The following is a 16,258-nucleotide window of genomic DNA, read 5'->3' on the forward strand; positions in this document are numbered from 1 at the left end:
TCTCCCCCCCCACCTCACAGTCTCTTCGCTCACTGAGTAAACCCATTGGCTTGAGCCTGAAGGGCCACAGGTGAGTCATGAAGCTGCAGAACACCCTGTATCATGATGCTGACACTTCAAACTTATTTGTTTTCCTATAAATACCAGATTTATCCACGTTTGTATCCAGTGAATGAATAAATACACATTCAAACATGCACAATTAAGCATTTTATGCTATCGAACACACACTCCCACCTGTGCAGACGCTGTTTCACGTAGCCAATCACATCCGTTATGATCACCTCGTTAGATCCTTGCATTACAACCATAAATGTCACAGACAATTTGTGAGGGTTAATCTGAATTTAAAATTAAACCGTGTGTGACCATGTCGTCAAATGTAAATACAGTCGTACGGGATGGTGTGGCAAGATGTCAGTTAAGCGCAAAAGCAAATCTCCTCCACGCTGTTGCCATGGTGACTTTAATAAACACACGACTTGACCATTCCACGCATGCAGATACATCAAAAGCGATCCATTAAATAGTATCATGTTCGCTCTCAATTATTTATTGAATGTATTAAAGGTTGCATTTTTGCATTAATTATTAAACGTAATTCCTGCTGTAAATGAACATGAGAAGGAAAAATGGAGGAGCACAGCCAGCGCAGACCGTTAAATTTAATCTCCTTCACTCAGACTGTATACGTCGGTCTGAAAAGAAGAAAAAAAAAAAGGACGTTCCCTCTCTACCTTATCTGTGTTGGATGATGACAGCATGTGGACAAATGTACTGTGTCGTCCATAAGTAGTGGAGCAGTGATTACATCGTTCTGGTTCTGTTCTCAGAATTGGATCCGAAATGAGGTTCAAGTCTCGACCTTCAGCTTTTAGCTAGCCTTCAAGGGTGTTTGAATCCATATTAGATGAACAGTGTATGGTTGGCATTTTCAAATGTGGGAGAGCACAGTGGAAGCAGGACTATAATAAAAAACACAATGCACAGGCTTTTGGAATATTTCTCACCTGACAGATCCAAACGATCATTTCTTTCCTGTAATGAAGACTCGACTGAAATCTGATTGTTATAAAATGTCGGAGGTCTATGGCACTGCAGGCAATACTTAATTCTTATATGTTACAAATTCTATTTTCACATTTAAGGCTCCTATCACTCAAAAATGTGATAGGATAAGATCATTTTGATATAGATGGAAGATGGATGTTGTGATTCACAGAGATGAAATGAAAAATATTTTTGAAAAGCTGCAGTTTTAACTGATTATTTGATTTATTTGATTATTGTCAACATTTCGATAACACTGTCTTAAAACATGTTAAGATCCTGCCCCTCACTGCACAATTGTACAAAAAGGGAAACACAGTAACAATTCTTTTTATATGAATTCTAACACTAAAGCCAATTAAAGTTAAAACTAGAATCATAAGATAATACACAAGCTTTGGCTGAGCTATACATGATTGTCTAGTCCTTAGTAGAAAACTAAAAGATACAAGTGGTCTGATAACCTTTGTCATTTAGGTTATCAGACCACTTCTTTCATAACCTCCTTGGCTGATGTAATAAATGTAAATCTAATTTCACTGAGATTAACATACATGTAGTACCCTCCTGTCACAAAATATTTTACAATAAAAGTAAAAGAAAAAAACAGAGCCATAATGTATAAGAATGAATGAAAAACTAAAAACAGTGCAGAGCCAGACAACAAAAATATGGGCACCATCCCACCACATACAGCCTGCACTGTTTGTTCAGGTGTGTACCCATTTGACTTGAATGTCAACATGTCTAGACCCAGTCTGTCTTTTTCTTTGACATGAAAGACATCAAACATTTAGAGAACTCAACTTTTGTAAGCATTTTCTTCCGGATTATGTGAAAATCCAGTGGTTGACTATAGTCCTCAATGAACTTTGTGTTCAGGCACACTGCAAGACGGTGACTACAGCTTAAAAACACATTTAAGTGACAATGCAAAAAAAAAAAGAAAAACCTTAAATGCAAACCTTCAATCATAGTGGCAGAAAATCAGCGTATCAGTATGATGAGTACTCACCATAATACTCTGAAGATTACCCTGCTTTATCAAATTTAATTAGATTATAAAGGCTTAGCCTTCGAATAGCTGCGGGTGAGTAAATCACATGCTGTTCAGGAGCTGAGCTCCGGCCAAGTCAACTTGGTACTGTAGCCACTGAGACCAAATGCATTGAAACAAATTAATAGTCCATTAAATAAAGGCTAAGCGCAGCCAGCTAATAGTGCCTTAAAAGCATATTAGCATTAGCAGAAGAACAGACACTTGTTTGTCTCATAGGGCAGCGAGGATGAGTTAGCCGCCGTAAGGATTCTTTTCCTTACATATATGTGGCATCTGGAGGTCTGTCCCCCTAACAACACTGTGAGTGATGCTTTGACCTCACCCCGACACGATCAATTCCTTGTTTTCTTCTTTTCCTCCCCCTTTCTTTTCCTCCTCGCGCATTGTCACTGAATCTCATCCCTCTCATTTAAAAGCTGCTGCATTTCCCTCGTCTCAATTAATCTCACTCTTTCCCTCCGTTTGCCCTTCTTGCTTTTCCTCTCCTCGCATCCCTGCATCCATCTTGTTGCGGACCTCCCCCTTCCTCTTTCCCCTTCCCCCCCAGGCCCAGCCACCACTTTGGTATTCCCAAAGTCATCAGCAATCAGACATCTTCAATGGATTAATTACACCGTCCTCGCACGCAGCTCGACTGAGCATCCACACTCCCTCCTCAGGCCCAGATGCTCCCTCCTCACCTCCGCCCACTGGCAGAGCTTTGGACGCTTTCTTCTCGCCCTCTTTTCATCTCTTTCTTCCACTAAAGCTCTACCTTCAACTCCAGACCCCACCCCAACCACCCCGTTCTCTAAAATTACCACAGCAGTTGTCCTCTTCTTCTCTGGGCCTGCGGAGCCTCGCTAATTGGACATTGATTGGTGGGGCCCTCTCCATGATCTCCCCTGAATATCGGGATCACACTAATTGAAGAATTAACTTGGGTGAGACATGAACCAAGGAAAAGGAAGAGGGAGAAAGGCAAATACAGACAAAACACTTCAGCTTAAGGAAAAGCGATACGGTTCACGCAGGGGTGTAACCAGGCGCACGCACGGGCACTCATGTACAAAATGAGGAAAAGACATGAGACATAAATCGGTATAGACACTTTGCCACATGGTGGGGTTCACAAAATGCTGCACTGATCACTGTTGTCTAACTTCAACCAGTGAAGCAGAGGAACAGTTTAACTACAGGCCTCTTTATTTTTAGCACAAACACACACACACAGTCTCTTTTTTCACTCCACACACAGACACATGCACACACCCACTTCACATCAATCATGGACCCCAGACCATAACCCCCAAAAGCGTGAGTGCTGCTTTGAGTCATTCTAAAATCATGATGGATGACAACTTCCCAAAGCAATCCCTCTGCGTGCCAGCATCATTTAACTAAAGGCATCAACCTGCCCCAGCCAATAGCACTCCTCCATTTCCCCAGACTGAGAGCACCGGACTTCGTCTTTCAAACCCCCCTAACATGATTCTGGAAAAAAACCACAAAAAAAGTCCTCCTGAGGTGACGTATGCAGGAGGCCACAGCAGAATGAGTTTCACCTAAGTTCCTGATCATGAATCTCTTTTCCCGAGTGGCGAGGACAACGGGAGATGAGACGGCGAGGAGGTTAAGCTGACCTCAGGCTCGCGCATTTCCGAGCAGGCTTACCCCGGAGTGCGAGATGACAAAACATTTAGCCCGATCTTGCTCGCAGCTCACTGACAGGCAGAAACAAAAGAACATCCTCAGAGGAATTTAAAAATCATTGAATGAATGTCAATTAATTTCACAAGACAGAGTTGAATTGATTAGAATATAAAACAATCTTTCTCGAAAGCAAAAGGGAATTGATGTCCAAGGCCTTCAAACAGCGAGAGTGGGAAGACAGAAAAACGACAAAATGAAAGAAAGACAAATGATTGTGTGTGTGTGTATGTACATGTGCTTGTGTGCCCAGGTGAGCGATTGTGTGTGTGTGTGTGTGTGTGTGTGTGTGTGTGTGTGTGTGTGTGTGTGTGTGTGTGTGTGTGTGTGTGTGTGTGAGCTCAGCAGTTGTGTTGCACGCTTGGTTGGCGGGTGTGTGTAAAGTAATTAACATGATAGGCTCCCTCTCAGCCTGATAGCCTGTTCCCTGCAGCGAGGTCGTTCAGCAGACACCAACAGACACCTGAGCTGCGTCTTAGACACAACCCTGGATTGCATCTCTAATGCACACGCGCACACACGCACGCACACACACACACACTGGCACTGACAAATACTTTAAACATACAGCCATCAGCAGGAATGACACGGTACAGTAGAATATTGCATGAGAGCTGACAAGCAGCACATTCGGAATAAAATGGCATTTCTTAATTCACCTTGACAATCATACAGACAGAATGCAAAAAGCTGTAACAAACAGACGTGTGGCAGCAAAAGCTAACACCACTGCTGCATGATGCTGTAAATATTTTATTTTAGAAATAATTAAATGATGTTTGTCATGCACATCTGGATTTGAACTAGAAAATGCATTCTGATATGTTTATTCTTTGTATAATATTGTAATATTATTAAATAATATCCTGCAGAGGATCTCCCCGAAATTGGGTCTGGAATTTCTCCTGAGTTTTCCTTTCACACATGCACAACGTAGCAGGAGGCTCTCTGCACAGACGTGTCCTCCACAGGATTCAGGTGAGGGGTGGTGCAGCAGACAGGATACAACATATTAATTCCACTGCAGAGATCACATGATTTTGTTTACAGCACATCTGCACCAGTTTTGGCTCTTATTGCAACAAACTCTCTCGACGTGTTCGTGTATGGCTCCACTTTTTCAGAGATATTTGTTTTTTAGTTTTAAAAATTTGTGCTTCTGTTACATGTTGGAAGCATCATCAACCCCCACTTTTGTGGGGAATACAGCGGGGGAACTCCCACTGTGTTCTCCTGTAGACTCCTCTGGACTGTCTGCAGATTTTATATGAGGGGGGCCAGGCAGAGAAAGTCCACAGAAAGAGGCTCCCCATCAGACATTTGCTTTCACACATACACGTCCTCCAGAGAAACTGTCCGTGTCTGAAAGCTGCTTTATAGTGATGCACCCACATGAACCTGCAGCTTCCCTCAGCTTCATGAGCTTTGCTGCAAGTTCCAGTTCATTGTTTGTCCGACCCACAACTTTTACCGTTGGTTCCCCATCACTGGTCTCACAGAATCGTTTTCTAATGCAGCAAGAAGTGGTTTTCAACATAAAGACATTTAGCTTCTACCCTGTGAACAAGGTGGAATATTTTGCAGCTCCAGAGTCGAACGCCGTCAAGACGGGAAACCATGCACATATGAGTTGTAACAATTGGTTTATTTTACTGAACTGAAAAGGAAACTGACCTGAACCAAAATAGAGACAGAGAGACTGACTGAATGTCAGCAGCTTATATATAGTTCAGTCACGCTAGGTGAACTGAATGTCCCTGACCTCTGAACTCTGCCTACTAGGAAGTAATAAGACATTAGCGAAATCACAACTTCTTTTCTCTGTTCCAAAGTGCAAAGTCAAAATGAATCAAGCTGAGTCAGACTCCAGTGAGTTAGTGCAAAATATAAGTATAATTACCATCAGGGGTGCCTATAAATGATTTGCCATCAGAATGTGCATCAAATTGCTTCAAATTGAAATGTTCACATTTTATCCAAACATGGTTGTAATGAATGATGCATTCAAGAAATTTAAGGAGTTAAATTAATCTAATCTACGTCTACAAAAGAAATACGAAAAGCAATAATTCAGCATAACAGTCAAAATGAAATGTTAAAAAATAATGAATACATTTTGAAAATTCATCAAAATATGTTGTGTTGCAATATTCTGTTTAGACAGAAATGTGCAACTCAAGTATAGAAACAACTATGAAGCCTTCTCTGGACCACAGACCAATGTAAAAATCTGTGAGGTATAGACTTGATCAACTAATAAGACGAACAAAGATGAGGCGATTATAAATCTCTTTGGTGGAGGTAATTTGATGTCCTATACATCCACTGGTGGTCGACACAATGCTGACAATATCCTTCCCTTTTATTCTTTTGTACAATCTATTGTTTCCCTCCTCTTCATCCCTCATAACCCCAAGACCTTCGCTCTGGTCCTCTAATCCTAAAACTGAGACCCCCAAACACCCCCTTCAGCCCCACACAGCCCTCATTTGCTGGGGGATTAGAGCTGGGGCACAAAGGTCAGAGTAAAGCCACCACCAGAGACCCTAAAATAGAGGAAATGCAAACACACCAGGGATGGCGGCAGCAGGAATATACGGGCAAACAAACAGCCACACATTAGCACAGTGTGAGCACGCATCACACTGCTTTAAAAGCGCAGCATTATGTATTCACATACTGTAGGTGTGTAGGCCGGATCCACATCTCCAGACACGAACTGAAACAGAGACAAATTTGCATGAGCATGTCCAGAACTAAATAAAATGACCTTAACTCTCGAACTCCAAAAACTACAAATAGATATTTGTGCGACTTTAAAAAACCTGAGTCAAATAACTTCAGAGTGAAAGAGAGAGAGAGGGAGGGAAGACTGCTGATAAATCGCAGGAGCTCTGAGGCGGCATGAAACGCACCTTCGCAAAGAAATCTAAGTGAGAAAGAAAGACAGGAGGGAGAGTTAGCGAGAGAAGAAAAGTGATTGTCAGAGAGAGAAGAAACATCACTCTGGAAAACTTCTAAAGAAGGCCCTGCTCTGGGTTTTAAATGCTCTCCTCCCTCTATCACTCCCTCTCTCTTCCCACTTTCCTCTCATCCCTTTCATGAATTAAAAGCACGGTCGGTCTGTGGGGAGAAGCATAGTTAATTCCGATCAGATCTCCTCCTCCCCTCTCTCCGCCTCCCCCCCACCCTCCACCCCTCCTCCCTGGGCGATGGTTGCCGTGCAGTCTGACAGACGGAGATGGGATCTGACAGTAAACAGGCATGTGGATGCCCGGCTCGTGATTGACACGTAGGCAGGTCGGCGGGGGCCCGCCCCCCTCCTAATCCTGCCCTGTCAGCTCTAATTGGGGAGGTGGGGCTCCATGTCACCAAGGTGACTGATTGACAGGACCCCAGCTTTGCATAGATATGAGGGAAAGGTGGGGAGGTTCACGCAAGGCATAACACGGTTAACACTACTATACTGCTAATAGAGATATGTGTGTGCATGTGTGTTGGTGTGTGAATGTGTGTGTGTGGTTGTTGTGCACTGAAGCACATTCACAGACGCCCAGATGCAGGTGAACACACTGAAGAACATGGCTGAGCACACAAATAAACCTATAACAATAACCATGAGCAAAATCAACATGCACCGAGACATCTGAGTGCACACACACTCTCTCTCTCTTGACATGCTGTGATGAAGAGCAGAGGGTTGTAACTGCTACAAGCGTTGAGATACGGGACGCAAAGGTCTTCACCATGTCGAGGCCAATGAAAGACAGGGCAGGGGGGGGTTAGACACTTTGCTATAACACTTCCACCCGTGCACAGACAAACGCTAATGTGTCGAATGAAAAACTGTGTGTGAGTAAATGTGTTGGGCTGATGCCTTTAAGACACATCTGATGTTCTGTGGGTCTCATCTTAAAGCTGCATCATGATTAACAAGATACAAAAAGAAACAACCAATGCTATTGCTCGCAATTCACTAACTAAAGTAAGATGTTCAATATGTTCAACATATGACTTGAGCAGTTAGAACCAAACAGACAGTTAAAGCTGATGGGAAAACCAGGGGTTCATCCTCTGGGCACTGTGAAAACTTGTACAATATGGTCCAAACAATATATGAAATAGCTGGTGAGATATATCAGTCTGGATAAAAGATATGGACTGACAGACAGACCAACATTACATAATTCTTTCCCTAACCAATTATTAGAAAAGTGGCAATAACAAGCCATTTTGAAGCCTCAAGTTTGGCATTTTGTCCGGCACCATGTTTAACATCACTGCACGCCCACCTTCACTAACAACCTGCACCAACTGGACTACAGTAGCGGTCAGACAGTTTCCATGCCCTAATATAAACTGAAATCAAACTTCTACATCCACTTTTCTAAACAGTCTATTTGGAGAGCTCTTATGATGTTTGTTCAAGTGTTCATGTTTCTGGTGCGTGTAGTTTAAATTACTTATTCAGTGCTATAAATATTGGGTGAAACATCTTGATTGTAAATTGATCTGAAGTGTTTTTCTCATTCTCTATTGTTTAGGCTTCTCTTGTCAAATTGTGGACAGTTTAACATCCTCCAAAATGTAAAAACAAAAAAGATCTAAAAATGATCAGAGGATCTGCTCCCAGGCATAATCATTTGTACAGCTAATTACAAATTGTTAATTGTTGGACAATATAGCCATTATCTTTATGTATGAATTGATTTAAGTGATGGTGTACGTGTGATTGCACGCGTGCACGTGAGTGTGTATGTGCATGCGTGTGCGTTTTGATTGACAGCTGCCACTGACCTGTGCCAGTCAGAGTGCCATGCTGCGGGGCGGCGGGGTCGATCGCTACAGAGACGACCTTCGCCCTCATCTGCATCCTGCCTTCATTAGCACAGCCAGGCAAGGAGAATAACAACCCAATAAATTAATAAAGAGAAAGAGGGAGAGAGGGGAGACGGGGGGGAGAGATGGGGGGGAAGGAAGGAGAGAGGGGAGGCAGTGGACAAGAAGAGAGCAGGGAGAGCAAGGGTAAATGCGAAAGAGAGCGAGCGAGGGAAGGAGGGAAGGGAGCATAAGGAAAGGGCAAGGAAAGAGAGGAAAGAGTGACACACTGAAGTATAGAGGGCTGGAAGTGTGGACATGCTGTGTGTGTGTGTGTGTGTGTGTGTGTGTGTGTGTGTGTGTGTGTGTGTGTGTGTGTGTGTGTGTGTGTGTGCTGTCCACTGTAAAGAGAAGCTAGGCATCAATAGTAATAAAATCCAAATATCGATTAAAGAGAAAACATCTATATTGTGAAAATGCACCAAAGCATAACTGATCTGAAATGTACCCAAAATATACAGGAGACAGATAAGGCCAAAAATATCTCAAGGCCTGATTTGGAAATGTGACTCATAGCCATGTTTAAACAGAGTATTGATATACTGGTTCTTTAATGCCAGTATAGACAGAGATGCTCCAACTGGTCCACAGACCAACATCTAAACGTTCCAGATCCCTCCCTCTTTCTCTGTCTCATTCAAGATTGGGTTGAATTTAACATCCCAACCACACAGTAAATGTTTTAAAAAAGTAGGAGGTTTAATCATCTACTATTGTACTGGATCCACAGTGGTACCACAGAGGAGAATACCTCCACACTTGCAGTAAAAACATGCGCGCAGCAGAGTCCAGGGGAAGCTTGTCGCGTAAATAAATTATGAACGAGTATGTTGCGCAGGATAGACTGTTGGTTGGGAGCTTTCCCAGGAGGACTCGAGTAATGATGCTTTCTCATCTTTTCAGCAGATTTGTATAGCATACACCACCTTCCATTACTCCACCATGATGGACGGAGATACGGTCAATCCTAGTGGCAGGAAATCTGTGCTTATCTAGTGTTCTGCATAGTTGAGCCTTGTTTCCCAACATTCAGATTTATCTGACGTGTCCCTGCAGACCTCTCAGATCAGCTCAAATTCCATCACATTGGCACAACCAGTCTTATTCAACATGTTTTGATTTTAATCGATTCATAGTTTTTTTATTATATAAAATTGGATAATGTGAATAATTTTCATGCCTCAAAGGCACAAAATGTTGAGGCCACTTTGGTCCAGGTTAAAGTTTCAACCATTGATCCATTACAAGTACAGTGCATTCTAATCATGCCAGTTTGGAACGTAGACTGCATTTAAAGATGGACAACTTGTCTCCACTTCACACTTGACCGATTGTGAGTCAGTGACAGCTGTCAATCTTGTTTCACCCTGTTTTTATAACATCAAATAACTAATTAAAACCTAACACTGATCAACACTTACATCAGTGTGATAACAACCAACCAAAATAAAAGATATAATAGACGTGTACTTTTTTAGTTTGGTCCATATCCCATCCACTATAATAGAGGTGGGATTTATGAACTGTACAGCACACTTTGGCTTCAATTATAGGGCACTGTCATAACGTCCCTCTTTCATACAGTCTATGAACGAGCCCTTAGCTTTGTCTGTAGTGATGCTATAGTTACAACTTACTTGCACAGTGAAAGTCACCTGCAGTAACTCAGCCACAGTAAGTAAAGACCGGCTGTGGACTTGTTGAGGACATGGTGGACACCAGAGTCCAGAGGCTGCTGCACAAAGAGCTGTTCCCCTCTTTATTAAAAGTTCAGTGAAGCTCAACTCAGAATCCCAAACTAGAGAATCAGTTGCTATTGTCCTGATTGATGTCACTTACATTGATGAGTACCAGTCTCCGCTGCTACAGAGAACCATTCACCTGGATAATATTCAAAATATATTAATATTGAAAGTCAAAACTGCATTACTTGGAACTCAACAAAAGAAGTTTAAAGTACATGGGATTAATAATTTTCGAGATAAGCTTTGAGACCCTAACCCATACATCCAGACCGAGATTCCTAGTATTAAAATAAGATACTTGGTGACTATTCTAATAATTTACACTGCTGCTTGCTACTTACGATAGTTTTCACACACTCTTAACCACAGCTGTAGAGTCAGTGAAGTCAGTGAAAAGAGGAATAAAATTGCAGAGATCTTGACGAGCTCTGACTGCAACCTGAGTAAGAAAAGACTTTACAGCTTGAAACATCATTGTGATCATGACAGCCATGTCTATTGAAATCTGAAGAGACAACACCTGCAACACGCGGCCTGCTATAACCACCTAATAACTCGCATTGCATCGACACAACCCATCTGTTGAAAAGGCACAGGTTATCTGCCTGGCCCTTTTTTCTCTGCCTTCCCTCTGACTGAGAAGAGCTGCATGCTCATGGTTCAGGAGCGTGAGCGCCGAGGAGCGGGGCCTGCTGTGCTGGGGAGGAAATTCTCAGGGCGATCGATGGGGAGGATTAGGGCCGGCTTTGGGGCTCAGAGGCCTGGATCTGAGCAGTATTCTCAGTGGGGCCCCTGGGAGAGTTGGAGAGGAAAGCTGGAGGGGAGAGAAGAGGAGGGCCAGGGGGAGAGAGAGGAGTGAGGGCTAACCTGGAACTGTCAGGAGGCTGAGAGAGGGTCGGCCAGGCTGGGAATAGAAGAGCTGCCAGGGTCCCAGTTGACAATATGAATGGCACAGAAATCCTGCCACCCACTCAGATAAACACACAGTGGCCAGTGTGATTGGATAAGCTGCTGAGCACAGGGGAAAGAAAAGGATATTCAATGAAAAAAGTGAAAGAGAGGAAACAGATTTACAAACATGGATGAAGTTGGTTATTTTGTCTCCTTACACTCTCCGTCTTTTAATTTTCTTCGGGCCAAATCGGTAGTTGTCTTCTAACTTGATGAGTGCAGCACACAACAAAAGGCTCACTCCGTCTGTGTCTGCCTCTGATGCTCATGATTGGTCAGCCTATTCGCCAGCTCGCCGCTCTCCCCCGGGTACAGACGGTTGGATCCATGATTCATTTTGCAATGAGGAGAGAAGAAAAAAAAAAAAGAAGAAGGAGAGAGCGCGTGTGAGAGAAGAAACAGCCAAGACCACTGGGAAATTATACGGTGGAGCGGCATGGTGGATCTGGAATTAAACGGCATAATTAATCAAGCAAAAAAACAAGCACGTTGCTCATACATTTATTATTTGCATTTTTTCCACTTCAGGAGATGTAATCAGCAGATATACGTTGGGACCCCTGATCCGTGTTGCAGGGACCTGGAGGCCGAGCACCCATTTCGACCACTGACCCTAAAAGCGTAAAGTGGGATCAGTTCTGCTCAAAGCTTTATTTTTTCTCCTTGCTGACTATTATCTCCACACAATGCCCTCTGCCTCCAAAGCAATCTCCACAACAAGCAGAACAAGTCCCACAGAATCATGTGGTGTTCTCTCTGTCCTTTAAATTAGGGTGTCTGAAAATTGGGTTCACAACTCTTGGCTCTCTGCGGAGTTGTTCTGCATTACACAGTGTGTGCACTTGACCCAATGAGGGAAAAAATCGAGTCACTTTTAGAATAATACCGCAGAAATATATGATAAAGGATGGCATATAAACACCTCATGAAAACCTTGGTAATAAGTTAACCATTGCAAACAGGGGCCACAGGGGTCACGTTAGGTTGCATTGCAATTAGCTAAAGCGGTGTAGATGACTGTATGTCCGTCATGACATCTGAGACTGGTCCACTCAAAATACAGTTTCTCTAATGATGAAAATTATTTTACCAGAGCAGTGATAGCCAGGTCTGCTTTGTGCAGTCTTGTTTTGAAGCTGCTGATTGACGTGCAACATAACAGGACCTGATATTTGTATTTTTTTAATGAGGATTAAGTTACTTGAAAGCATTTCTTCCTATATGAGTGGCCTTTTTATAAATTACTCTGAGATGTTTAAGGTGTCATTATAAAACGTTAGGTTAGTAAAGGAGAAGCACCCTGTGCTGCTTACTACTAAATGAGCAGTTCAGCCAAACACTCTGTTTTCATACAGGTTCCATTTAATTATATTTGGTATATTTGCTGTAAACTGAAAAAAAAAATTGTTAGAGCTACTTAAATTACATCAACTGGCAACACACAACTGAATGAAGTTTTTTCAGGGTTTTTAAAAGTGAACAATTGTGCATGTCTGCTCTGTGGTGAGGCTAGTTGCAGTGTTCTTTCTGAAACTGTAAACATGACCGACAGTAATTTGCGCTGCAGCAAGTAAAGATGGGAATTGGTCAACAGAACTCTGGAGCTGAACCACCGCTGCTGCACAAACAGCAACAACACTTGTTTATTCAAAGTTCAGTAAAGTTCAACTCAGTACGCACAACCCCTAATTGGAGAAACAGTAATTGTTGCTGTCGCCAGGATTGACAGTATCACTTACAGTTGATGAGTCCGTCTGGTCATTTAAAGTTTATTAGCATTGAACATATGGTGTGTCCAAATTGTACCAAATTAGTCACTGCACTTTCTCCAGCCCTTAACAAAACACATGCCAATTATGAAGCCAATAAGATGAACTGTTCTGGAAATATTTGTTCCACACACAGACACAGATTTCTGGAAGTAGTAGGTAGATATTACTTTGAGTTGAACAAACTTAATTCATTTGTGTTGGTGTTTTTGGTTGTAAGCTGGGAAACAATTTTAACAAAAAAGCAAAGATTTGAGAAAACTTAAGTAGCCTTTATAAGAGTTCTGCTGTGTGTTTGTTTACCTTGTCTATCAACTCATGTCCTTTTGGGTGGAAACAAGAGCCCTAGAGGACAAACAATCTTCACATGAGGCATTAACAGGGTTTCTGTAGGTTTCACTTACAATTTAAGACTTGTTAAGAATATAATGAATGAAACGTAAGATTTATGTTGATAGAGATATAAAGGAATATCAAAGTCTCAGAATTACTTCTCACACGACTGACGATCAGGTGAATCAGAATAAACCTCAAAACACATTATCTAACAAACTACAGACAAGAACATTAAGGTCTTTCCCACAGCCAAGCTGAGTGAACTGAGATGAATTCTAACCAAGGTGTTTCTAGACTATAAGGTGGTCCTATTTGTAGTTTTACCATAAACTAATATCATTGAGAAAGAACTCCAACACACGGAGACATTGCAAACTATTCATTCACGTTTCTCATAAAACAATTTAAAGGTCAAGAGAAGTAAAGTTAAATGAACTAGAATTAGACTTTTTAACACCCTGAGGAAAACCTGATATCATTGACTTAATCCTTTAGAAGTAGTTCACATACAGTATATCCTCATTGATGCACATCACATATGTAGCTTTCTAACTTTGATTTATTATTTGTTAGTTGTATGTGCTTTTCCCAGTTATCTGTATTATATCCGTCTGTTGTTGTGCTGCTGTAACACTTAGTTTTCCTTCTGGTGATCAATGAAGTCTCATCCTATTATAATAAGAAAATATCTGTGCAGCAGAACTAATAATATTGATAAAAATCGAAATCTTGGTGACACTTGAATTCAGCACTTCATCTTTCACCTGGGTTTCCTGTGCTTCAACCCTCATTAGGGCCATTATGCATGAGTACATCCGCCAAACACAGTAAAAAACCTATCATTTCTCCAGCTGCTCAATAAGGCTTGTTCCTGGAGCGTCGTCATCAATCGAGTTATCAATATGGAAATACCACTGTGACCCAGACATTAATCAATGGGGCCCTCCGGGAGCACCGGGAAGACAGGGAGGGCAGGGGCACCTAAAAATCATCAATGAGACGGATCGGGCCGCAGTCACACTTGGACAGTGCGTATTGATAAGAGCGTTTCCACCTGTGGCGGCGGCCGCGGCGCACAGACAGGCCCGCATCTGAATTCAATAGCCGCCACCGCAGCTGCGAGCTCCAGCCCAAGAAAGACACGGTTGAGCGGAGATACGTGCCTCGACTCATCATCAGACCCAGTCTCTTTCTTTTCCTTTTTTTTTTCTCTCATTCCTCCCTCCTCCACATATACAGTACGTCCCCTAAGTGCTGCTCTCAGGCGGGCGTGCAACTGCTCTGGTCATGGCTTTGAACCAAATGAAGCACTTCACATCTCTAATACAGAGCAACAATGACTTCAAATTAGGAGCCTGCCTTCCAAATGTTTGAAGAAAGAAGTAGAAGATCGAGAAAAGAAGAAGTGAATCCAGTAGATGGCGGCAATGCACCTTGACATTGGTTGCCACCTGCCAATAAACTGAACGAAGAAGACGACAAATATCTTGTTTTAAATCAGGTTAAGGAAGTGACTCAATAAGTTGTTGTTTTTTTTACAAAGAAACTAAAACAACATTGATGTGCGCTGCTCTTTCCATCATCTGGCTCCAGAACATATGTCTTTTGGTCTTGCATGTGTGGTATATTATTTCCCAACATATTGAATTTTACCAGTCTTATTTAAAAATATTTGTTCTTCTGTAACTCAAAAACAATGATGCAATACGATATAATTCACTTAGCATTATTTACATTTTTAGGACACATGTCCATTATTATTTTTGAAAATGAAACCAAACTATGTGTTATAGTAAATGTAAACTCCAAAAATAAAATTGAAAAATGAATGAATGTTCCCAGTAAGAAGTTTTTGTGGGACCATATGAACTTTGGGTGACCTTGTCTCCATGTTTTGTATTGACGTTGTTAAAAAGTTAAAAACCAAAGACTCCACATTAAGTTTGTCTTTACTTACTTTGTGCTCACACCCTCTGCCTCACCCTCTCTCCCCCACCACACACACACACACACACACACACACACACACCTCTGAAGCCATGTTTCCAGCTCCATCCTCAGACTGTGAGAGGAGGAAGTTGGAGCCTCGACATCAATGAGAGATGTGTTCACCTCAGGATTAAACCTTCTTCTCTCTGTCGACATCCACAGTCTTCATCACGCTTGTCAGGCCCACGTGGCTCCGCGCGCTCCTCTTTACCCGGATACAGCAGGGGTGCGGTGCTTGATGGGTAACTGTGGGACAAGACCGCCTCCCAGTGGCGCGGCCGCGAATGCGCAAGGAAAAAGAGGAAGCGAAGAGTGCCTGAGGAGAAATATTTTACTGAGGAAGAGAAAGTGTGTCAGCGTAATTGTGATCAGTTTAATGGCTTGTAATGAATACAAATTGAAATGAAACAAATATGAAAATAAAACAAAATAAAATAACACAAAAATAAATAAAACAAAAATAAAAGAGAGAAATAATGGCACACGCCAAGACCCTAAGTCTCCTAACGGAACCTCAGGTCCTTCCACATTCCACTTCCATTAAGTTTCATGATAAACCCTCCTGTGGTTTTTGTGTAATCCTCCAAACTATCAGACGGACAGACCATTGACAATAGTCAGTGTAAATAAGAGCCAATGTCAATAATATGTAAAAGCTTTTATAAAAATTGAAATAAAATTGAGAAGACACTGGAGAATGAGTCTGTTAAAGACGAGAGATGAATTCCATAATGTGTTGGCTCTGACAGCAAAGGTTCAGTCACCCGAGGGGAGAGCTGCCGTTACCAGCA

General features: G+C 42.1%; 1 protein-coding gene across 1 annotated transcript in view; it reads right to left on the reverse strand.

Moving 5' to 3' along the window:
• Positions 1-13,724, reverse strand: part of npas1 (neuronal PAS domain protein 1) — a 64,586-nt gene extending 50,862 nt beyond the window's left edge. Inside the window, exons 1-2 of the mRNA XM_069534486.1 lie at positions 11,532-13,724; positions 11,290-11,430 (exon numbers count right to left, since the gene is read on the reverse strand). The gene's annotated coding sequence lies outside the window, so the exon portion shown is untranslated. The remainder of the gene's footprint in view (positions 1-11,289; positions 11,431-11,531) is intronic.
• Between the last annotated feature and the right edge of the window lie 2,534 nt (positions 13,725-16,258).

Source organism: Paralichthys olivaceus, chromosome 11, assembly GCF_024713975.1.
Source record: "Paralichthys olivaceus isolate ysfri-2021 chromosome 11, ASM2471397v2, whole genome shotgun sequence".
NCBI classification, from domain to species: domain Eukaryota; kingdom Metazoa; phylum Chordata; class Actinopteri; order Pleuronectiformes; family Paralichthyidae; genus Paralichthys; species Paralichthys olivaceus.